The 24,701-nt window shown below is 33.8% G+C and overlaps 2 long non-coding RNA genes across 2 annotated transcripts in view; one reads left to right on the forward strand and one right to left on the reverse strand.

Annotated features, from left to right (window-relative positions):
- The window catches only part of LOC134756793 (uncharacterized), a 1,394,997-nt gene that overhangs the window by 424,753 nt on the left and 945,543 nt on the right, over positions 1 to 24,701 (reverse strand). The gene's annotated exons all lie outside the window — the stretch shown is intronic.
- The window catches only part of LOC101127195 (uncharacterized), a 24,514-nt gene continuing 2,437 nt past the window's right edge, over positions 2,625 to 24,701 (forward strand). Inside the window, exons 1-4 of the long non-coding RNA XR_002004691.3 lie at positions 2,625 to 2,716; positions 2,814 to 2,836; positions 6,861 to 6,928; positions 23,499 to 23,527. This is a non-coding gene — a long non-coding RNA (uncharacterized lncRNA). The remainder of the gene's footprint in view (positions 2,717 to 2,813; positions 2,837 to 6,860; positions 6,929 to 23,498; positions 23,528 to 24,701) is intronic.

The raw sequence follows: 24,701 nt of genomic DNA on the forward strand, positions 1-24,701 counted from the left end.
AACTACGGAAAACAGGTCTTGCTCTGTTAACACCCACTGAGTACTAGTTGCTACTTTAATAATGCTTTTCATGAATGCTCAAATTATTAGTGAGGGAAATATGATAGTGCTTCAACACAGTACTAAAGTTATACCCTACTATACATAGGATACACATTTAGTAAAGAGATATATAATCATTTTATAATAATATGCTCTAAGTATACTATTATACTTCATTATACTAAAGAGATGAATAATCATTTTATAATAATATAGCCTGGCCAACATTTGTGAAGAGGCCTGTAACATTATTTCAGATTACTATCTTAAAAAAAAAATTTCAAAAATGATTTTTTCTTCTGAAAAAACAAAAGCTGCTGTTCTTGGGCAGCGAAGCAGGGGAATCATGGTTATCTCCAGACAATTGTAGACAAGGATTCTTACACATATTTAAAAAAAAATAAGATTTGGAAGTCTTTCCTGATCTATTTATAAGAGAAAATGGAAGACAAATGATGGGGAACTAAGGGGAATGCACAGAGAAAAACCTATGTTTGAAAGTCTGAGTTTGTCCCTATTCCAAATAAATGCATTGCCAAGAACCTTTAAGGATAATTTGCATCCGCTGCAAAAGAAATGTGATTATAGCTTGTATAATGATGGTTTTGATCACAGGTCCATTGGTCTAAAAATGTGCACTTTTACAAGGGGTCATATTTTCAGGTCTTTCACATGAAATTTGGATAATTATATGCACATAAGTAGCTTTTCTTGTCAAGTAGCCTAAAAAAATTGGTACATGTCCAAAGAATCTCAATACTGTGGCAACATTAACAGTTCTTTGTCTTTGCCCTTTCCAAAAATAGAGCCATTATTTTTAAAGTTTATATTACTTTTAAACTTTCCTTTGGTTATTTTGGGAAAATGTTGAGCAAATCCAACTGGCACTAGAGAACATGTATATTAGATAACCATGTTTTATTTTTCTAATTTTAAAAATGTTCACATTTTAACCCTCTATAGTTAAGTAGCATCTTTTCCTTGTCTTTCCTTTTGCTTTCTTCTCTACTTCCTTCTTCATTTTGTCTTTCTTTTCTTTCTTATACAATCCCTCTATTCTTTCTTACTTATATGTTTCCCATCTGCATTCTCATGGGATTTTGGAGACTTTAAATAATCCACTGAATATAATATAAAAATCATTCATTGAGTTTATAAAAGGTGAAACAGAAAATTACATTTTATTTTAGAAAAATGAATTTGGGTCATAATATACAATATCACTATTATATTTGGAAAAAATGGTTCCAATACTCCTAATGGTTACAATGAAAATATATATAGTACTGTCTAGAAACATTTTTTCTTTAAATTTATGCAAAACTTTTCAATGAACAAATCTTTACTGAGTAGCTAATATGACCATGCCCAATGTTAGATGATTACTACATGGTGGGAAACAAGATACATATACATACATACATTACATGCTCTCATGCAGCCTACAGTCTAGAAAGACTGGTTGACAATATATAAGTAAAGACACAAATAAAGTTTTATTTATTGTATGACGTGGTCTGAAGGAAACAAGCAACATGGCGTGAAAGAAAGGAAAAATTCAGAGTTTTTTTCTCTAAAGATGGAATATAAGCTGAAAATGGAAGGCTGAGACAGAGAAACCTCTGTAAACAGTAGCAGGGTTTATATTTCAAACAAAGCAACACACTTGAAGAAGGGAAAACCTGGGAATAGCACAAGAACTGAGAAAAAGCCAGTGTGACTGAAGTGTACTGAACAAGGTAGGCTGTGAGATGAGATGAGATTGCAAAGAAAGGCAAAAGCCAGCTCATGCTGTGCATCATAGGTCTGTAAGAGGTTTTAACTTTATTGTAAGTGATAAGTAAGATAGTAGATGACATTAATTACATTTATGTGTTTTAAATATTAATTTGGCCACTTTCTGGGGAATGAAATGAAGCAGAGCAAGAGTAGAAGCAGAAAAACTGATTATGAATCTATTGTTTCAATAGCTTGTTTGTACTTTGTAGCAGTGAAAGGGTTAAAACTAAAGGGATTTGGGATATATTTTATAATGATATAAAAATAAATTTGTTGATAGTCTCATTATGAGGCACCAGGAAATGGTGAAAGTAAGGATGGGGCTTGATTACTAAAGTATATGGTGTTGCTTTTGCTTAGATGGAAGTGCATGGGATAAATTAATACAGTGATAGAAAAGAGGGATGGTGAGGAAAAGGGTGAGAACAAAATAAAGAATTAAGTTGTGTAACTGTTAATTTTGAGAATGTTATATCCATGTCAAGAATATTAAGGAGATAACTTGATATTTGGATTTCAAGCTAGGAGGGGTCTATGTCAGAGATTCTAATTTGAAATGACCAAAGGTGAAATACATGATGAGAAGAGGGTCTTGTACTGAGTCCTTAAGCACTTCAGCACTTAGATGGTGAATATGGATCTTTGGAAGACAATTGTAAAGATCAGCCAACAGGTGGGGAGAAATCAGGATTCTACAGTGTCATGGAAACAAAGACAGAGAATGTTTAAGACATAAGGGGCAACTGACAGTTGAATACAGATGAGAGTTTGAGTCCATTGGAATTGTCCCTAAACATTTGGGTTTTGGTAACACTGATAAGTGGAATTTCATTGAAGTGTAGCCAAATGGCAGTAGATTAAAATGTGAATAAGAGAAAAAAGTGCAGTGAAAAGTGTATGAATACACATCTTTTCAGAAGTTTGACTATAAAGAATAGCAGATAAATAGAATGTGACAGCTTAAAAAAGTTCTCTCTTCCTCTTTCCAAAAGATATTTGAAAGACTAAATTTTAGGTATGTAAGTAAAGTGATATCCAGAGTACATTTTCTTAAGATAGTAACATAATTTTATTATTGCGCAGCTACAGCTAACTTATTTTATTTTTACTGACATATTTATATGCAATAAACATAACCTACACTTAAAATGTAGATAATGTAGAAAACATTCTAGAATCAGGTAAATTTTTGTAATTATATAAAATCATCTAGCCATGAACATAATGAAAATATCAAATAGTTTTATCACCCTAAGAAGTTGACTTATGCTTCGTTGCAATCAATCCCTTCTCCAGTATTCAACTACAGACAGCCACTAATCTGTTTCTGTCACTGTAGTTTGTCTTGAAAGTCACATAATGGAACCATGTAGCATGTGTCACTTGTGTTTGACTTCTTTCACTTGGCATAATATTTTTGAGTACCATCCATGCTGTTGCATGTATTAATCCTCTCTTCTCCTCTCCTCTCCTCTCCTCTCTTCTTTTTTGAGATGGAGTCTTGCTCCATTGCCCAGGCTGGAGCGCAATGGTGCGATCTTGGCTCACTGCAACCTCCGCCTCCCGGGTTCAAGCGATTCTCCTGCCTCAGCCTCCCAAGTAGCTGGGATTACAGGTGCCTGCCACCATGCTTGGCTAATTTTTGTATTTTTTAGTAGAGAAGAGGTTTCTCATGTTGGTCAGGCTGGTCTTGAACCCCTGACCTCAGGTGAACCACCTGCCTTGGCCTCCCAAAGTCCTGGGATTACAGGCATGAGCCACCACACCCGGACCAATATTTTGTTATTTTTCTATTGCTAGTTACCATAGCATTGTATAAGTATCTCAAAATTTGTTTATTCACTAGATGATGTATATTGGGTTGTTTTAGCTAGTATAAATCACTAACATTCAGTGTACAAGTCTTTGTGTATGCCTTTGTGTTTATTTTTCATGAGTTGGTACTCAAAAATGAAATTTCTGAGTAGTATGATAAGTGCATATAAAACCTCATGAGATAGTGCCATAATGTTTTCCACAGTGGCTGTTCAGTTTTTCACTTATTCTAGCAATGTATCTGAAGTTAGAGTTGCTCCACATCCTAACCAAAACTTTGTATGTGGTCTGTCATTTTTTGTTTTAGCTTTTCTTATACGTGTGTAGTGATAATGATTTGCATTTCTTTTACTAGTGAATATTCTTTTGAGAAGTATCAGGTCACATTTTTGCCTATGTGTAACTTTTTAAAATTTTTTATTTTGTCTTATTTTTGATTTACTACAAGGAACCAAGGGGTTCTTGGATAAATGGCTGATTCCACGGCTGGAAAAAGGAACATATAAGATGGGCCTGAAGCAAATAAAGATGTGCTTTAAAAAACAGAAAGATAAGATAGGGGAATGTTAAAAGCATATAAGAATCAATTTGGAAGAACTCACAATGGCTAGTCCGGAAAAATTTGAACAAACAAAATTAACAGGACAGTCATAGATTATAACCCAATGTACATAAGAAAAAAATATAAGTTCACAATGATACCAACAATTGAATAAAAAAAATTGGAGAAGTAGTAAAGATTATTTGCAGAAATATTTCAGCTACTATGTGTAGATAGTACCTCAACCAATAATTGAGAAATTGAAAGTCTACATCCAAGCATCATTTTCATTAGTTTATTTAACAAACATATATCGAATAAATGTCTTATATTGTGTACCAAGAAAACAAAGATTAAAAAGGTATAGTCCTTGACTTCATCAGGGAGATGCTTGTTTTTTTTAATATAGATTTTATTTCATATGTGTTGTTCGTCTTTATGCCTTCTATTATACATAAAGTAACTAAAGGCTAGGAAAAAATTTCAGTCATTTTTCTATGCTATATAAAATTTTAGTGTAAAGTTGTGCATGTTTCCTCAACAAGTATTTGATTATTTTTCACATAAAAATGAGGAATAAACAGAAAACAAGATGATTTATCTCACAACTCTCATCTTATTTTTTATACGATTTAAGAAGCAACATATGAATGCTGAGTCATGGCAGAGTCCTAACATATGCTGTCTTGGATGGGATTTCTGCCAAGCAATGCGATACAAAACTATTCTTATTCAACATTTCCAGTAAGATTTTGAAATATAAAATTTACTACATATCAGCACTCTATAATGACCATAACATTGTAAACATCGATTTATTGCTCTTTAAAAACTTTTCATAAACATGATGTTTCACTGGCATTTGCTCATCACTTTTATCACATACTCAGAAATGACAGAGTCAGATCCAAGACTAGATGTATAATATTCTATTATCTTTAGTTAAAATGTTCTGCATTTGACTGAATGCTGGAGCTAAATTTTAATCTTCAATTAGTTTTAACAACTGTAACACATTTGAGGGAGTATTTCACTAAATCTATTATTGATCTCTTCTTTGGAGTTGCTGTTATGACATTTTAAAGGTTGATTTTCTATTTTTGTCTTTATGCTTAAAATTGATGTGTAAATAATATAATAATCTCTAAAATTCATCTTTAAAAAGAAAAGATTTCCTAAGCTTTTCTATTAGTACACTTCTGTGTTTAAATTCACTATATTCGGCCAATTATGTAAGTAAACCATCCTGTTGTATTTATATTTTTTATTTCTCATTGCAATTATATTGTTTTAATTCAATATACTAATATTTGTTTTTCCTCTTTTAGGATGGGCGCAGCACCAACTTAGTTTAAAATCTAAATTAATGAAAGACCATACATATCTATTTATCTTAAACTAGTATAAACTGTATCTCTGATAAGTAGATGATAGCAGAGTATTTCACTTGTGTGTGTGTATGTTATGTGCATGTGTGTGTATTTTTCATATTCTTTAAGAATGTTTCTCATTATGCCGTTTTTAAGACTGTTTTCAGTGTGGAGTTGTAGCTGCAGACAGAAAGCAAAAGCATTTTTATTTACCTACTGTTTATCCACTTTTAAGAGTACCTTTTTCACTAAGATTTTAAAAAACTTGTTTCTTTTCTTAAAAAATTAAATGTTGCAAGCTTTAAAATGATATTTATTTCAGGAGTGATTGAAAAGCCTTATATATATTTGATTTTGTTGCCTTAAATTGAAGAATAACCTGTTAATAATTTTGCACTTATATTCTATCAAAAAAATGAGCTGTGATATTGTTTCTAGCATTTGTGTTCTTGCACTCTTATGCCTATAACACTTGGCAACATCTACTTCTTTTTGCATTTTCATCTAATATAAGCAGCATCACCTCTCAGAGAAAGGGAAAAGATTTCATATATTCTGACAGTTTAAAGTTTAAACAAAATTTGACTTCTGAGATTTTAGTTGAGCTTTCTAAAAGCCTGAGTTAACTTGGCTAATTTACATTCTTTGTCAACAACTGAAAAGCTTTTTCTGTTAAGTAGATACATGGCAGAGCATTTTACTTGTTGGCTGTTAGAATAAATATAAATAAATTATTTCTCAAATCACTATTGTAAATACAAGCTTTAAGAGTGTTTTTGCATTTCTAATACATGCAGTTCTTCATTTTTTTATGAGCTTGTTCTAACATTATTCATATAATTATTCAATAATTCACATAATTTCATCATTTTTCTTTTATCTGCCCTAATTTTGAATTCTGCCTGCTACTATGAACATTTAAAAGAATTAGGCTACAGGAATAATAGCACTTCTAGAACATACTTAAAAAAAATAAGGTCCCTTATATAGTTTGGAGATGGATTAGTGGAGCAAAAGTACAGTATGACTATAGGTTACTAGAAGACTCCTTATTTTCCACCAGATTTAGTTATTCCTGAGTATGTGAATTCTTTTCCAAAACTTATTTCTCAGCCCCTCTTGTAGCTTAGTTTGATCCTCAGTGGAAATAAGCAAGCAACTTCCATCTTACTTGTGTCACTCAGCCAAGAAACAACACAATTTGTTCACGGTAACAAACTGTCTGGATATCTCATGATTCATTTATTTCTGATCATATCTCAAAAGAGCTATGGATCAGCTAAAGATGACCACCTTTTGTCTTCTCATTATAGGAACCAAGTCTAGAGGAGCTGACACTATCTGGGACATGCAATTCTCAAGTGGATGGATGGAATATGAGGTAAGGAATGAATGCAAGCTGAGGCCACATTACATTGACCAAAGAAAGGCACAGGGCTAAATCTAAAGTAAAAGTGGCTGAAGAACACACAACACCTACAGGGAAACATGGAAAGATATAAGAGGCAAGAGGTAACAAATAATCACCATTAAATAAGAAAATCTACCACACTTGCTTAAGCAGAAATTTTTTACTTTATCTTTCTTACTTCCTTGTTGTCAGTGTTTGAATGTGAATATTGCCGCAATCAAGCTTTTGCTATGCAGAGAAGGAATATGAAAAGGAATTAAAGATCAGGTATGAGACAACAAAAAATGAAAAGGAACTGGATAACTGAGTAAACTTTTGGATTAGAGCTCTCTGCAAACTGAAATGGCCAAACTTTTAGATGAAATAGAAAACAACAAATTAAATAATTCTTGTAATATATTTGTAATCAAATTAAACTTCCAAATTTTAACACAGTTGTAGATTCACATGCAGTTATAAACAACTATACGGTAAGATTCTGCTTATAATATTCACAATCACGATATTAATACTGACACAGTCAATATACAAAACATTCTATCACCAGGAGCATTCTGACTGTTGACCTATTATAGCCACACTGAACTTATTTTCACCATACCACGTACCCCTCAACCCTTAATTCCCCGTACTTAACTCCAGGAAATCACTTAATCCATTCTCTATTTCTATGATTTGTAACTTCAAGAATGTTATGTAAATGCAATAACACATTAGGTAGCCTTTTTGGATTTGTTTTTTCACTCAGCATTATTGTTTAGAAACTCACCTACATTGGTACACATATCAATAGTTTGCTTCTTTTCTTTGTTGCATAGTGTTCCACTATATAGATGTACCTAAGTTATTTTCCTTTGTTTATTTGCTTGCTTGTTTTTGACCATTTATCCTTTGAAGGACATCTGAGTTGTTTCCATTTGGGGAGTATTATGAATAAAACTTCCATACATTTCCACGTATAAGTTCTTGTGTGATCGTAAATTTTTGTCTAGGATAAATGCCCAGTGGTGTAATTGCTTGGTTGCATGTTAGCTGCATGTTTAGTGTTTTTTGTTTTTGTTTTTGTTTTTTCACATTGGAAAACTACTTTTCAAAATAGCTGCAATGCTATATTCCCACTAGCAATTTATGACTGATCTATTATAGTTTCTTCATATATTTGCAAGAATTTGGCATTGTGACTTTAAAAAAATTTAGCCTTTACAATAGATATGTAGTAATTTCTTGTGGTTTTAATTTTAATTTCTCTTTTGGCTAATGGTGTTGAATATCTTTTCATGTGTTAATTTGCTCCCTATACAAATCTGTGTATCCACTTCTGTGAAATATCTGTGTAAGTCTTTTGGAAGTTTTCTTATTGAATTTTTTTGTTGTTGTTTTGTTTCGTGTTACTGTTGAGTTTTGAGAATCCTTTAGGTATTCTAGGTAAAAGTCCTCTGTTGGATATGTGGTTTGCAAATATTTGGCTCAATCTATAGCTTGTCATTTTATTTCTTAACCAGGTAGTTGGTGAGCTAAAGTTTTAAATTTTGATGAAGTTCAATTTATCAATGTTTCCTTTTATGCTTTTGGTATAAATTCTAACTTCTTGTTTATCCCAAATTCTGAAGATTTTCTCCTATATAATTTCTAAATTTTTCATGAATTTATATCTTACTTTCAAGTCATTGTCTTAGTTCATTTTGTGTTGCTGTAACAAAATAACTGAAATTGGGCAATTTACAAACAATAGAGGTTTACTTGGCTCAAAGTTCCTCCCATTGGGATCTGCCTCCTAACACTGCTGCACTGGGGAGTAAGTTCCAACACATGAACTTTGGAGGACACATTTAAACCTCAGCAGTCACTGATCCATTTTAAGTTATTTTTTGTATAACACATAACACTTAATATAAGTTTTAAATTTAAAAAGTTTAAGTTTTCTACCTATTGATGGTGAATTGCTCCAGTACTGTTTTGTTGAAAATGCTATTCTTCCTCTCCTGTATTGCTTTTGAACCTTTGTCAAATATATGTTGGGCATATTTCTGTGATAAATTTTTTGGGCTGATTTCCAGAATACCTATTTTATTCCAATAGAGCTATGTGTCTGTCCTTGCACTACCACAGCCTTGATTACTGTAGTACATAATAAAGCTTGAAATTGGTTACACTGGTTTCTCTCACTTTCTTCCTCTCTTTTACAATTATTTAAGCTATTTTAGCCTCTTTGCCTTTCTATATACATTTTAGAATAATCTATATCTGCTTACTGGGAATGTGATGAAAATTATGTTAAACCTTTATATTTATTTGAGGACCACTGACATTTTTACTACATTGAATCTCCCAATCTATAACCACAACATAAGCACAGTTTTTAACATTTTTGTCCACTCATTCAAGTTTGGATCATTGGAAAAATTTATGAATTTCCTATCATATTTTCAGATATTGTTATGGATTTTTATATTCGTTACCTCATATAATCCCTATAAATACTTTTAAATTATTTATTAGTTCTTCTAATTTGCAGATGAGAAAAATTAAGACTAAATGATATCAATTAACTTGCTCAAGTTATACAGGTGGTAAGAAGCAGAAAAAAAATTCAAATGAGGCCTTTTGAATTCCAAATCTCATCCTTTCTCTTCTATGTATCGAAATCTCCCTTGGATAAAACTGGAACTTCTTTTAAGATACCCAGAATGTACCACAGTTATTCTCACTTTTTCTTATTGCCTCTAGCATTCTTTTCCCCTAATATGGAATCATTCTACTTCTCTATCTAGGTGAAACCTAGCAATACATTACTATTGCTTAGAAAGTTTCACCACTCATATTAATCTTTTCATCTACCTTACCCTAGTCATACCTCCACTTTTCTGTAATCCAATTTTGCCTCTAATAAATCATGCAATTTAGAAGTAGTCTCATTTCTATCTTTTTCCTCCAAATAGATGCTGAGAATATTGAAGACATGAGCAATTTCCTAATTTTCCTTTTGTGTCTAACCTATTTTACTTGGCACCAGCAACTGATTGTTAAAATGATAAAGTCTCAGCACCAAGAATGTTGGTAATAATCCCCATTTCGTCACTCATTTGTGCTCATCATATTTTTTCCCATCATGTGAGCATAATTTCCTCTGATAGGTGTGTTCATGAATTCATTTCATGTACCTCTCTTGTGTCAACAAACATAATAAAAACCTAACCAAAATTTGAGAAATGTTAGATTGTTTTAAGTTAATTAAAGAGAACTAGAGTAAGATATCTGGTATGTGGCAAAACATTAAATTCCTCAGACTCTTGAGAATCTATGTATCGCCATAATTTCTGTCATTATTCTCAGTAATGATAGTTGCATATGTCATTGTATGGAACACTGCTTGTTATCACTACTGGTTATTGTCTGTGTTGATTGTGTCAATTTCATACACTCCTTAATGACAAGTGCATGAGAGAATTTTTCTTGATTTTTCAATAAAGCACACACATCTATGTTTAAAATTCCATTACTTATGGGTTAAAAATTATGCCATAGCCATTTTTGAAACCATATCACATATATTTTAATTTTTTAAACCATCTTTTATAAAAACATGACTTCTTCCCTCAAGTTAGTATTTTTAATGTAGAAGGAGTGAAAGACCATTTTGGTATATTTTTCACATTTCTAAAGCATGTGCCTTACTCTTCTATTAATGTGCTGAATATTTGACATCTTTATACACTTTTTTTTTGTTTCAAACATACTAAGTAAAAGACCAATACCCATACTGAAATAAAATTGTCAAACTAAATTTTATGGCAACTTAGTGCCACAAAATATGTCTGTTAATGTGTATGACCTTGTTGGAGAGAACTGCAAGGAGTAGCAGGCTGCTAATTAACTATTTCCAAAATGATGTATCACCTCCATGTGGCTTTCTATGAAAGTTTTCAGCAAAGGAGAAAGTTAATGACATTCTGACTAGGCATGAGTACTGGCATAGATAAAAAATACCATTTAGCATTCACAAACCACAATGGTATCAAAGGATTATCTGTAATATCACAAAGACTTTAGATTTGGGGGCCTCAAAAAATCAATTTGACCATGTGTTTTACTGACCCCCAAGGAACAGGATCAGACAGTAGCAGAGAAACAGGAAATTATCATTTACTTTGTAAGTATTACCTCCTAGGCTCTCAAGGGAAGAGCAAATGCCAAATGAACATCATGGCAGTTCTTTAATATAAAAGTGGGAGTAGGAATTAGAAAAGCTGAGAAAACTAGTAAAATCAAGATTACCTTCATCCTAAGTGCAAATTAGACTTTACCTTTTTGGGAGGTTATTTATGGCAAAGTTTTGTAGGTTCTTTTGAGATAGCCAAGAGTCAAATAGAAATAAGGAATCATTTGTAAGAGACATATACTCAGTAGTATATAAATTATAAAAAATAAGAAAAAGAAATATACACTTATTTAAAAATAATAATACCTATCTTTTATTATTCTCTAGGACATTAGAGTATACCAAAATGATATAGAAGGAAGGTGATGAGATAAAAATATTAAAGAGAATAAAATGAAAAATGAGGAATGCAATTAAAAGAGGGGATTACAGAATGGGAAGGAGAGATGACTACATAAGAATGAAAAGGAGGAGAATGAAAAGGACAATTAGAGAAGATAAATGAAGGTTTGATTATGATGAACCAGTTGTAAACCCTTTGGTTAATTCTCCATTTCCTTAGATATGGGTCACAGTGTATAGCACCTCTTAGCTCCTTGAAAATCTGATTAACTCATCAACCACTTTTCACAGTTCTGCATCTGTTCTTTATCTTTAAACACTTTTGCAGGTCCCACATTGAAGAGTAAAGCTATAACAACTCACCCTTACTCTCCATAACTTGGAGTTTATTAGATTTTCAAAGTTCTGACATTTAACATTAAATAATGGTTATTCTTCTAGAAATTTTTTTCACAATCTTTCATGAAAAAGGGCTGCATAATTTTCTGTAAGCCTGTTTTTATCTTCATAAATTCTGAGAGTAAAAGAATATTGATAAAAAGACATAGGACAGCTTGTAAAACATATATGGAAAAAGAACATCTCAGTAGTAGTTTAAAAAATAAATATAATTAATTCCTGTGGGATTTCATACTAGGGCCATAAAAATATCCAACTATTATTGAGTACTTATTTATATGCTTGACATGATTCTAAGTGCTTTACATATATTAGCTCATCTAATCTACTACAAGCTTATGAGGTAGGTATTGCTTTTGTCATCACTTTATAAAATAGTACACTAAGACATAAAGAAGGTTTAATAACTTAGACCAAGCCACACCTAATAAAAAGCAACACTAGACTGAACTATGACTGCCAGTTTTCAGATGCATTGTCCTTGATCATAGAAAATCATTATCATACATTTATCACCATAATCAAACAATTAGCATTTTGTTATTCTGTCTGAATTGTTTTTTGGTTCTATATCCAGTCATTTTCTTCAGGTTCACGAGTTAACTAATTTCTTTGTGAAAATGCCAATATAGTGAAAATAGAACTTCGCTAAAGTTGTTGAGACAAAGGTAGCCACAAAACAAACAAAATATGTACACTGTATACACAATATTAGTGTTTGATAATGATATTTTGCCATAAAATCCAGAGATGATTTAATTTCAAAATATAAGAAAAGAGCACATCTGTCTGAGACCTTTAGCGCATAATTAGATTCTCAGCTGTTCTGCTTTGATAAAAGTAACCAGAGCTCTTTTGTATTGAAAAGGGCATTGAGCATAAAGTTAGAAACTCTCACTTTTATTCCCAGGCGTACCAGTATGAACTTGGGCTTATCAAGTAAATCCTTGTCCCTCTGTTCATCTCTAATTTGGGGATAATCCAGTATAGTAGCATCTATCCACACTACTGCTCTGTGTTCTTGTACCAAAATTGTAATATAAAAAATGATCCTTTGAAAGGCAGCAGTTGTCTCTTTAAAAAATAATAATAAATCAAACTCTAAATTGAACCTCAGAATGCACAGTGATATGGTTTGGATTTGTGTCCCGCTCAAATCTCATGTTGAATTGTAATCCCCAATGTTGGAGGAGAGTCCGAGTAGGAGGTGATTACATCACGGAGGGCAAATTTGCTCCTTGCTGTTCTCATAATAGTGAGTGGATTCTCATGAGATCTGGTTGTTTAAAAGTGTGTAGCACCTCCCCTTTGCTCTCTTCCTTCTGCTCTGGCCATGTAAGATGTGCCTGCTTCCCCTTCTGCCATGACCAAAAGTTTTCTGAAACCTCCCCAGCCATTCTTCCTGTACAGCCTACAGAACGGTGAGCCAATTAAACGTATTTTCTTTACAAATTACCCAGTTTCAGGTACTTCTTTGTAGTAGTGTGAGAACAGACTAATACACACAGTAATAGAAAAAATGTATTCTAGAACCAGAGTAACTTGTTTTTAATTCTATCAAAGTGGTAAAATCCATATTTTGTCTTGGTTGGGACCAATTCATTTAAATACCCTAAATCACTCTGATCATGTCATTTAAGAAGGAGCATCTTTATGTAATGGGATGTTATCAATCGTTTTTGGCATCTTCTCAGTAAAAAAGAAAGTTACATGTTCACAGAGGATCACAAGTGGCTTTCAGAAGTTGAGGGATAAAGCTAACATATATGAAAATGAATGATTATAGTCACCTTTGTGATAATGTGAAGTGTTCATACACATCTCGTCACTGAACATAGCATATGTGGCTAATTGGATGCATGTTCATTTTTAGCTTTCCTATCATCTCTACCTCAGTGCCAAGCCACAGTAGGTGCTTCATAAGTACCTACTGCCATTAATGATGACTTATATCCTTAAGTCAGACTTTTTACATGATTTCACTTTCACAGATAATTTTCTATGTTTTAATAGTATGTAAAACGTCTCCTACTTCAGTGATTTTAAAACTAATTGTGAAGCCCACTCACCTGACCTGTGGAGTTTAAACTTAACAACTCATTCATACAGATTGCATTATTGCGCTTTTGTTGACAGAAGATTAGGAGAGTTTTTATGCTTGGTGAACTACATTTTGAATGCATTTAATTACAAGAAAATGAGTTTTAGTTTATCCCAGTGCTAAGGATGCTTGGGAAACCAGGAAAACTGATAGAAGGGGAGGAGGGAAAATGCAAACTCTGTCACACAGTAGCACCTTGGGAAATCAAGGTGAGCCAAAATTAGAAATTGCACAGAGTTTGTGCAAGTACCATGGGTTGGTAACCCTTGATTTGAGAGGCTGTTTTCAAAGTAAATTAGTGAAAATAAAATTTTCATAAGGACTTCTAAAACCAGAGAGGAAGGATAGAAATCATAAACATATGTCATCCCTCTTTCTCTTTTCTGTAATAATTTAGAGAATTCCCTTCTGTTAGAAGTCTATTAGTATTTTTTAATATCTTGGCAACCTGTCAGATTTTGCAATGTACAGTGGTTGAGATGGTGGGAGAAAAGAGGCCCAAATAAGTAAAATAACGTACAAGAAGGAGTGCTGAATTATAGATATGGAGAAAGAAATGTGGAGATACAAAGGACAGGGAAAGATTAATTCCTGCTGGGAAGATCAGAGATGTATTCATGACGAGGATATTCGAGCAGGGCATGGAAGGTTTGATGGAAATTTTGAGACCGAGATAGATGTGTATCAGCTTTGCATGAGACAAGTACAGATCTAGAACAGGATAGGCATAAATTAAATTGGCAGATTAACCGGAATAAAAGCTTAAATTTTTGTCTCATCCTTTCTTTACATCATTTATCAAGTTACATTTCAGCTTCTTAATAAAGAGACGGACTCTGTGCATATGCACCTTGAAGTTGATTTGGATGTGCAACTTGCTTTGGCAGATTGTTAGCATATGTCACGTAGCTAACGCATGCAGAGCTTAATACCTAAGTGACGGGTTGATAGGTGCAGTAAACCACTATGACACACATTTACCTATGTAAAAGACCTGCACGTATCGCATGTGTATCCCAGAAGTTAAAAAATAAAATAAAATATGTTTTTTTAGAAAAGGACTTGCTTTTATGCCTTGAGAATATGATTGGGCCAGCCTGCTGGGGGATGAGAGACACATGGAGTCACCCCGACATCTTAAGCAAGGCATTTCTGGATCAACCAATAGCCCAGTCAATCCTCAGATATATAACTAAGTCTAGCCAACATTAACAGAGCTGCCTTGCCAATTGCCTCATTTGCATGAGCGATACGTACTTCTAGCTGTCTGAGAGTTAGATTTGTGATTGTTTATCCCACCAGATGTTTATAGCCATTCACAGAATCCATTTCCAGACATGAGAACATAGAAAGAAAAGAAAGATTATGTTTCTTCTATCACTTTTTCAGGAGCTAGAAAACTCTCTCCATAAACTCTCTCTTCTGGAATAATTCAACTCATGATTCATTGACCAGTCCTGCATCATATGCCCATTCTCTAAAAAATCGATGGCAAAATGCAAAGAGCTTAGTCTAATTATCTGGGGCAAAATGGATGTAGAAGAGTCAATCGCCATGACTTTCAATCATACTTAATATATCACTATAAGTGAATATTTACTAGTGCGATAATGATTTTTGTTTTAATTTTTAAACAAATTATTGAGGTATAATTTAGAGAAAATAAAATGCACCTGCTTCAATTTGATGACTTTTCACAAATGCATATGCTCATGCAACTACCAACATAATAAAAAATACAATATTGTAATCACCCTACACAGTAACCTTGTGCTGTTTTACAGTTAATTCCCCCTCCCCTTATATATGGCCTCAAGCAACCATGGACCTGCTTTCTCTCCCTATGTGTTAGTTTTGCCTGTTCTAAAATGTTATAGAAATGGAATTTTATGGTAAGAATTCTTTTGTGTTTGGTTTCTTTCATTCAATATGTTTTTGAGATATTTTTCAGATTGTTGCATATCACCTCATTGTTCTTTTTCATGGTTGAGTAGTAGTCACTTTTAGATACATACCATTATGTATTTGTCTATTCACTTGTAAAATTGGTAGACAATTTAGTTGTGTTTCAGACAGGGTCCAACTAGGAGAAAGAAACAGTAATTTAAACAGAGAAAGTTTTAGTATGAAAAAATATTAACTATAACAAAAAATAGAACTAACATGTGATTGGCTAGCAAGAAGTAGAGAGACCTCAAATGAATATAAGAACCATAAACAGTGGAAAAATCATACTATCCCAAAATAATAGAGTACCCAAGGAAGAGGAATTTTTTCATCAAAAGTTGAGATCCAGACTTCACTGGAGAAGAAATAGATGTGGTTCACTGGATGATAGAGAAGACAGTGAGGTACCAATGGAACTTGCTGAAAATATACCCTCTCTGGTGCTGGGAGAAGCCATGCCAAGAAAGATGCTATGTTTGGAACTCACTGCAAACCTACTGATGGGGTATAGGTGAAGATGATCGTTGGGGAGGTACTCTATTGATATCAGTCCACCAACCCAGGTAAGAGGTATAGTGGGAGATTTGGGTCCCTGATGGCTGTCAGTCATTATAAGAAGTCATGTCTGGAGAAGCCCTTAACTCTGGGGGCTGGGCACTGGGGGAAATGTATGCAGCAGGGGCTGGACATTGGAAAAGCTAGACTCTCCATGTGCCCATCACTAGTGAAACTGCAAGTAGAAGGAGCTTGGTAAGAGGGGCATGCTGAAATCAAGAAGTGTCCTTTCACCTTGTACTTTCTTCTGGCATCTTCTGGGATAAATCTTAATATTGTGTTATTATTCAAAAGAGAAATATTTAAAGCACACAGCTCTATTTTCACCGAGCAGCGAATGAACAGTGTATTCATAGTTGAGAGGTAATAAACTGACAAATGGCACAGATTACTTGTAGTTTTTGGCTATTCTAAATAAAGGTAGCATGAATTGGTGTGCAAGTCTTTGTGTGGACATAGATTTTCATATTTCTTGGGTAAATGCACAGCAGAAGAATTGCTGAGTCATGATAAGTGTAGGTATAACCTTATGAGAAACTGATAAAATGTTTTCTAATACTTGGTGTTACCCATCTTTTTAATTTTAACTATTGTAGTGAATGTAAAGTAGTAGCTCACTGTGATTTTACCTTGAAATTTCTTGCTATTTATTTAGTTGAGAATCTTTGTGTATTTCTTGGTCATCTGTCTATCATCTATCAGAAAACATCTGTTCAAAACTTTTATTATTTACATAATCTGAATATAAGTTCTCTGTCTGAAATACATCGTGTCAATTTGCTTGTTCTTAAATGGTTTTATAAGAAAGGCTTGGTAATATAAGGATAAGACCAGATTAAGTGGGCAAAATAGACTATAGACTCTATAAACTCTAAAGTTTCTTTTTCCATAAAGATAAGCACATTGGTATAATCATTAGATAGAATATTAAGGTTTTTTTCATAACTTCAATTTGAAAAGCTATGTGATTTCCATGTCAATGTAGATCCAGTCTGCGGCTTGCCTTTTTATTTTCTTACCATATCTTTTAATCAGCATACTTCTTAATTTTGATAAATTTTAATTAATCAAACTTTTATAGTATGTCATCTTTTATGGTGTATACTCTAAGAAATATTTGCCTATCCAGAAGATATGTAGATTTTCTTTTGCATCTTCGTACAGAGCTTTAGAGCTATGATTCATTTTGAATTAATTTTAAAAGCAATCTTCCTTTTCCCTCCTCCTTATGTTTAATATATAGAGTCTTGCTCAGTACTACAAACCTAGCATAAAAAACTGTATTTCTACCTGATAAGGTAAAGGCAAGAGCCTTTCCCTTACTCTTTTTTTCTCTCTCTCCCTCCTTCCTACCTCTTACTTCTTATAGTTACAAGCTAAATATCACTAGTAAGAACCAGCCAAATATAGGATAAGATAATTTAATAGAAGAGGTTGATAATAAGAGCATAATAAAAGTTAGCTAGATGAATAGTGACACAGAAATTGCATGACTTTTCAAAATGAAAGTAGGAAAAAGTCTTACCACCTTACCAATGATTATACCTATGTTCTTATCTTTACTGCTAATTGTGGCCTCAGATCCAATAGAAATTAGATTACTGAGAAAATAACCTTTTCTAGATAATTTTTTTAATGAAGAAAGAAACTGGACTTTATGTAGTATAATTCTATTTTGCTCATTTAATCTGGTCTTATCTTTACATTGCCACCCCTTTCTTACAAAACCTTCAAAAGCAAGCAGATGACTGTTTAGATTAATTATATTTCAGATTTACATTTATTTATCTATTCTTGTGTTTGGCTTGTTTGCATTTTCAGTAAGAATGAGAGGTATGCATACAAATATGTATGTTAATTTATTCAAAATTGGCAAACACCAACTTTGGTCAAGGCACTATTCTAGTTGCTTCAGACACATCAAAGAGCAAAGTCAAGCCCCCATCTCCCTTTTACAAGAAATTTTATAATATTACACCTTTCTGTGTAACAAACTTGCCTCTGAATGGTTATTATCTTGTTACAAAGAGAGGGAAAAACCTATTTAAGACAACCAGAGACACAAACGAATGTAAATAATCTAGAGAGTCTTTGTTCTCTTGCTATCTGAAGTCCATTTTTTTGTCTATAAATTTAATATGGAATAGAGCTGTACTGCTCCAACTTTAACATGCATACAAATTGGGGGTGTCTTGGGTGGAGCAACAGATTTTACATTTCTGGCACTCTCTTAGGTGATGGCCATGCATGACTGAGATGGGGTGATTTTTTAGGCTTTTTGAGTGTTTTTATTTAAAAGCAACAAAAAAATGTAAGTGCAGAATTAAATGTATGCAACAGAACTATTCACTTCTCACTTCTGTTAGAGGTCTTTGAACTTATTTTCAAGATTCGAAGAGTTTTTAAACAAGTGTTTCAATGTTGGTGATTACCTGTTAAAAAAAAAAAAAAGAAAAAAAATGAAGCAGGACCTGGATGACCACTTTATAACCAAAGATTGTCAGGTGTTATCAATGCCCACATTTTCTATAACACCACAATTTATATTTGAAGCCTAGATTATTTCAATAGCCTTCCTGCCTCAGCTTTTTGCCTACATTAATTTATTTTCATGGGAAGAAGCCTGAAATACCCTCATAACATATAACTCAGGGCTGGGTGCGGTGGCTCATGCCTGTAATCCCAGCAGTTTGGGAGGCCGAGGAGGGTACATCATGAGGTCAGGAGTTCAAGACCAGCCTGGTCAATATGGTGAAACCTTGTCTTTACTAAAAATATGAAAAAAATTAGCCGGGTGTGGTGGTGGGCACCTGTAACCCCAGCTACTCAGGAGGCTGAGGCAGAGAATTGCTTGAACCTGGGAGGTGGAGGTTGCAATGAGCGGAGATCGCACCACTGCACTCCAGCCCAGGTGACAGAGTGAGACTCTGTCTCAAAAAAAAAGAAAATATATATATATATATATAAAAATGACATATCAGAATATGTCATTTTTCAGCTCAAAACTTTCCAAGGTCTTACCATGTCACTTCACTTACTATTACCTACAGACCATTGCATCATCTGGCCTCATTTATCTCTTTTCCTTTATCTCCTGCTACTCTCCACTTGCTCACTGTAACCTAGAGGTTCTGTTATAACTCAAAAATGCTAGGCACATGCTGCCTTCTTATCTACTGTTTCCTCTTACTCATGTAGATCTGTCCCTTAACTCCTTTGGATCCTGGCTTAAAGGTCTCTTTTCAACAAAGCCTCCCCTAACCACCCAATATTAAGTTAAAACCATCCTATTCCTACTCTTCCTATCCCTCATCTCTGCCTTATTTTTCTCCAAGGTAGTGGTCACCTTATAATATTGTATAGTTTATTTAAAGTTGATGTTTAATATCTGTTATTTCAGTAGAAAATAAGCCCTACAAAAGCTGGGATTTTAGTTCATTTTTGTTCACTTTTTTCCCTCGGTTCCTACAATACTGCCTAACATATCAAGGTTTTCAAAAAATTGACATACACATATGAATACATACGCATACATACATACCTATATATAATATACACACATATATTCATATATATTAATTATATTGATACAAATGAATAAATAAAAGACTGCTCTCTAAAACAAAAGAACAAAAACAAAAATTATTTAACTTGAAGCCAAAATATGCCATTGATTTTTTTTTTTTTGAGACGGAGTCTTTCTCTGTCGCCCAGGCTGGAGTGTAGTGGCGCGATCTCGGCTCACTGCAACCTCCGCCTCCCGGGTTCAGTTGATTCTCTCCTCCTGAGTAGCTGGGACTACAGGCTCCTGCCACCACATCCAGTTAATTTTTGTATTTTTAGTAGAGATGAGGCTTCATCATGTTGGCCAGGAAGGTCTCAAACTCTTGACCTCGTGATCTGCCCGCCTCGGCCTCCCAAAGTGCTGGGATAATAGGCATGAGCCACTGTGCCCGGCCGATCTTTGTATTTTTTATATATAGTTAAAATTTTGGTATTGCCTTAATTTTCTTTAGTATCTTTGCACCTTTGTGCTAAGTAATATAATGATATTAGCTATCTTTAAGAGAGAGTTCCGGTAATCTTATGACTGGATCTGTGCCTGCTACCAGAAAGGCATTACTGGATTTAACTTCAATGTTCTTTTTTTCTTAATTTGTTATCAAATAATTTGAGAGAGAGCTAAATTGTTTAACATTTACAATTTTTTGTTTCTCACGCTATTTTCTCTTTTCTTGTTTTAAAACTTTCTACCTTCTGTGGAGCTGGCAATTAATCATCTCAGGTTTGCTGGCAGGAGACTATTTGGCTCGTTTATAGAACATACCTTATGTTTTTTCTTTATTCTTCTTCACTGATTTGGGATTTATTTTTTCTTCTGTGTCTATGTGTATGAGTTTATTTAAAGGGACAACAGATTGTTCTAAGTCATTGGAGTGAGCCAAAGTGAAAAGAATCAGTTTTGGTGGCTTCTCCTAGCTATAGTCTATCCTAGCTCATTAAAAATTTTTATTTAGAGGAAAAAAATTTTCATTTATTTCACTGGATAATGGAAATAAGGAGTTTGTGTGTTGTGCAGTGGGGTAGACGGTGGGGCAGGGGGTGGACAGCGGAGGGTGCTGGTGATTAACCAGAGAAAAACTGTTTTCAGTAGGAAGCTTGTTCCCAGAACAAACATTAATAGGAAGCTGTTTCTCCTTAAGTCAGCAATGAATTTCTAATATAGTTTCCAAAACGAATTGAGTTGATGAGATCTGATTATTTTTCAAGATGTGCCAGATTTCTGGTCCTTACCATCTGCTCAGCCTATTGGTAGCAAGTAAAAATATAGTTGGGAAGATGAGTACTAATACCGATTAATTAACCTCCAGGCAAGTGCCGTGGGACCTTATGACTTTGTCCTATTCTTAGATCCAAACCCATAGCCCTTTTGTACATGGGTGTCATCAGAGAACTCTTCACTCTTGAATGAATTCTTTACTCTTCCCTTCTCCAAAAAGGGCCTAACAGAGCTGCAATGGAAAGGCTAACTGAAGGTTAAGAGTCCTACCACATCTAACAAAAGAATCTAGAAAATAATTTAGTTTTATATTTTTATCATCCCAAGTTCACTACTTTGGATGATAAGAAAATTGTTTTTATTCTACAAAGAATTGGCATTTCTTTCTTTCGTTCATCTTTCCCTTCATTAGCACAACAATTATGTAACAGGAAAAACTGAAGATGTAATGAAAATACACTGACCCTGTTTAATATCGAGTGCATTTAGTCATTTATTTATTTACTTATTGTCTGGGGAATGGCAAACTAATTAATCATAAGCAATGCACAATGGTGACCAAATCTGCACAATTTGATAAAGGGCAGAGATATTTCATTTACCCCTGTTTTGTAAAACAGGTCAGCTCAGTGTGTTTGCTTAACTTAATGTCTATCACAGTGTGGTAGAATGTCTCTTAGCACATACTCACTGCTACTTATATTGGGATATAATATATCTCCTTGATCTCCTACAACTTTTGTTTATCAGGCTTACTGCAACTTTCATTCTGATTATTTCTCTCTTTTGTTAGTCTTTCCCTGTCTCTGTCTCTGTTCCTGTGTGTGTGTGTGTGTGTGTGTGTGTGTGTCCATCTCAATTGTAGAAACCAGGTGTATACTACCTAAAATTCAATCCACTCACAGAACACCTAGTAAATATTTTTTCAATTGAAACTCATTTGGGATTTGTCACATAGATTTGTTTTCATAGTTACTCTTCTATGAATCCCTAGAACCACGGAATAGCCAAACCATAAGGTATTTTGCATAATTTAGTCCAAAATACCCAGAAGCATTTGAATTCAGAGAATTTAAGTATTTGCCAAAAGTAATGGAACTCTTGCTATTTAAAATAGTATGAAATAAAGTTAAAAAATATTACAATAAAACTTCTTAGTATAAATAAGCTGTCTTATTGAAAGACTTTGTTTATTCTCAAATGGTCACTTGGGAATTGAGTTCTAACCCAAGAAAAGAGAGAATGTGTGAGGCATGATCAACTTAATTCTCTTCTCTCCCTGATACTCATCATCATTTAGGGCATCATCATCTCCTGCCTGACCTGCTGCAATGTTTTCCACATGGCTGCCCTGCCCCCAAGCTTTCCCCTTTCTGATACATCCTTTATGATGCTTTGCTGATTTCCTTCCTTAATCCTGGGTTACTTTACTGGGCCTCCCATCCCCAGAATAAAACCTGATTTCTTTGACCTCTGTTAAACAGTGGTGCTTATCTGTCATGGTCCTTTTCAGGTGTGTTTTCTACAACTACTCTCCACCACTTCACCCCTAGTACAAAATCTATCCCTTCACTCTGCTTTTATTGTGCTTTGTACATGTTTTCATCCAGAATTTGCTCAAGTTGACTAACTTATCCCTTTGTATCAAGCTAAAACATGAGCTTTTCAGAGAAAGTATGTCATGATTTATTCATCTTTTGATACCTAGCACTTAAATAAGATTAGTCATTGTAAATTTGCTGGACAGACAGGTGCATGGATGAATAAATGAAAGATTGATAGCCAGTTCCTGCTTACTAAAATAGTGATTGCATTAGGGTTGGGGTACATTTGAGAAACACGAGCTCAAACTGTCTCAATTCTTAACTATAAATAAATTGTATCATGTAATACAAATCGTAAAACACAAAGCAAAGAGCTTATCTAAGTTTAGAAGACTGATCTGATATCATTGAATGCTGGACATTATCACAAGAAGGAGAAGCTGCTTGATTAGAAGATACTTCTTACTGAAATACTTTTCACTTTTTTTAGTGGACAAAGAATGCACGTTGTAACTAAAGACCAAACACATATTTAGGTATTTCAGAAGCTGTATGAAGTGTCTTAAATTAGGAGAGGATTATATGCTTTATCAAATAATAGCATTTTATATTTTGAAAGGATTTAGTAAGTCATCTAATCCAATTCTCACATCTTGAAGTAAAGAGGTGGCACAGGATAATGACTAAGCACATTGATTTGGTTCAATTTGCAGCTTCACCACTAAACATCTGAACAACACTGGTAAGTTCTTTTACTTTTCTGTGTCTAAGTTCTTTTTTTTCCCATAAAACTATGCTATTAATAGAGCCTGCCTCATCAGGCTGTTGTGAGACTTATGATGTTAGGTTTAAGGTACCACATATTTGCAATTCATATTACTTATGAACAAACTGATGTTTACAAATATTGAGTGAATTGTTCAAAATAATCCAATAAGTCAGTGGCCTTGTAGGAGCACAGTCATTTCTTGAGTTTTTGTTCTGCAGTGCTTTAATATAGATGCTCATAGTTTTTCCCCTTTGTCTTAGATATGCATCTGAAAATTTCATTTTTAAGCTATGGAACCATAAATTGCTATTAAAAGGTGGATTCACAGATAAGATATAATTAGATCCTCAAATCAGACTTCTTCATAGCAATTTGTTCTCATGCCCATTTTATAGATGTCAGAAACACATACCATGAGTAACTAAATAAGGTTAGATGCAAAGCATTTTGGTATTGCTATTTCAAGGAGAATCCATATCAAGATAATAATTTCTTAAGAATCTTATTTATGATAATTTTTTGTTAACAATTCTTTCTCCCTCTGAACCTTGAATATGTCATTTATCACAGAAGAATGCATGCATGTCCGCATACACACAGAATTCCAAGATCTTTGACATTATTGTATCCAAAATTTGGCGACTACTGAAAATACAATAGAAGAAAATAAGTCAGTTTGAAGACAACTAGAATTTTTAATGTGCCTATTATCCAACCAAATAACTCACATAAAATAAATTTAAATCAAATCATATGGGAAGAAATCCAAACCTCCAAGTCATCCAAGCCAAGTGGAAAATCCCTAGATATACTGTATTCTTATTAGTTTCAAAGGACACTTATCTGGATAGGTTGATTTAATTAAATTCTGTGTATTTCTTAGTTTCTACTGGCTTATTTTCTGCCAGACTAGCAGCTGTAACTCTTTTTTTTTTTTTTTTTTTTTTTTTTTGAGATGGAGTTTCGTTCTCATTGCCCAGGCTGGAGTGCAATGGCGTGATTTGAGCTCACCGCAACCTCCGTCTCCCAGGTTCAAGTGATTCCCCTGCCTCGGCCTCCCAAATAGCTGGGATTATAGGCATGGGCCACCACACCCAGCTAATTTTTTGTATTGTCAGTAGAGACAGGGTTTCTCCATGTTGGTCAG

The sequence above is a fragment of the Gorilla gorilla genome, chromosome 12 (assembly GCF_029281585.2).
Source record: "Gorilla gorilla gorilla isolate KB3781 chromosome 12, NHGRI_mGorGor1-v2.1_pri, whole genome shotgun sequence".
Lineage (NCBI taxonomy): Eukaryota > Metazoa > Chordata > Mammalia > Primates > Hominidae > Gorilla > Gorilla gorilla.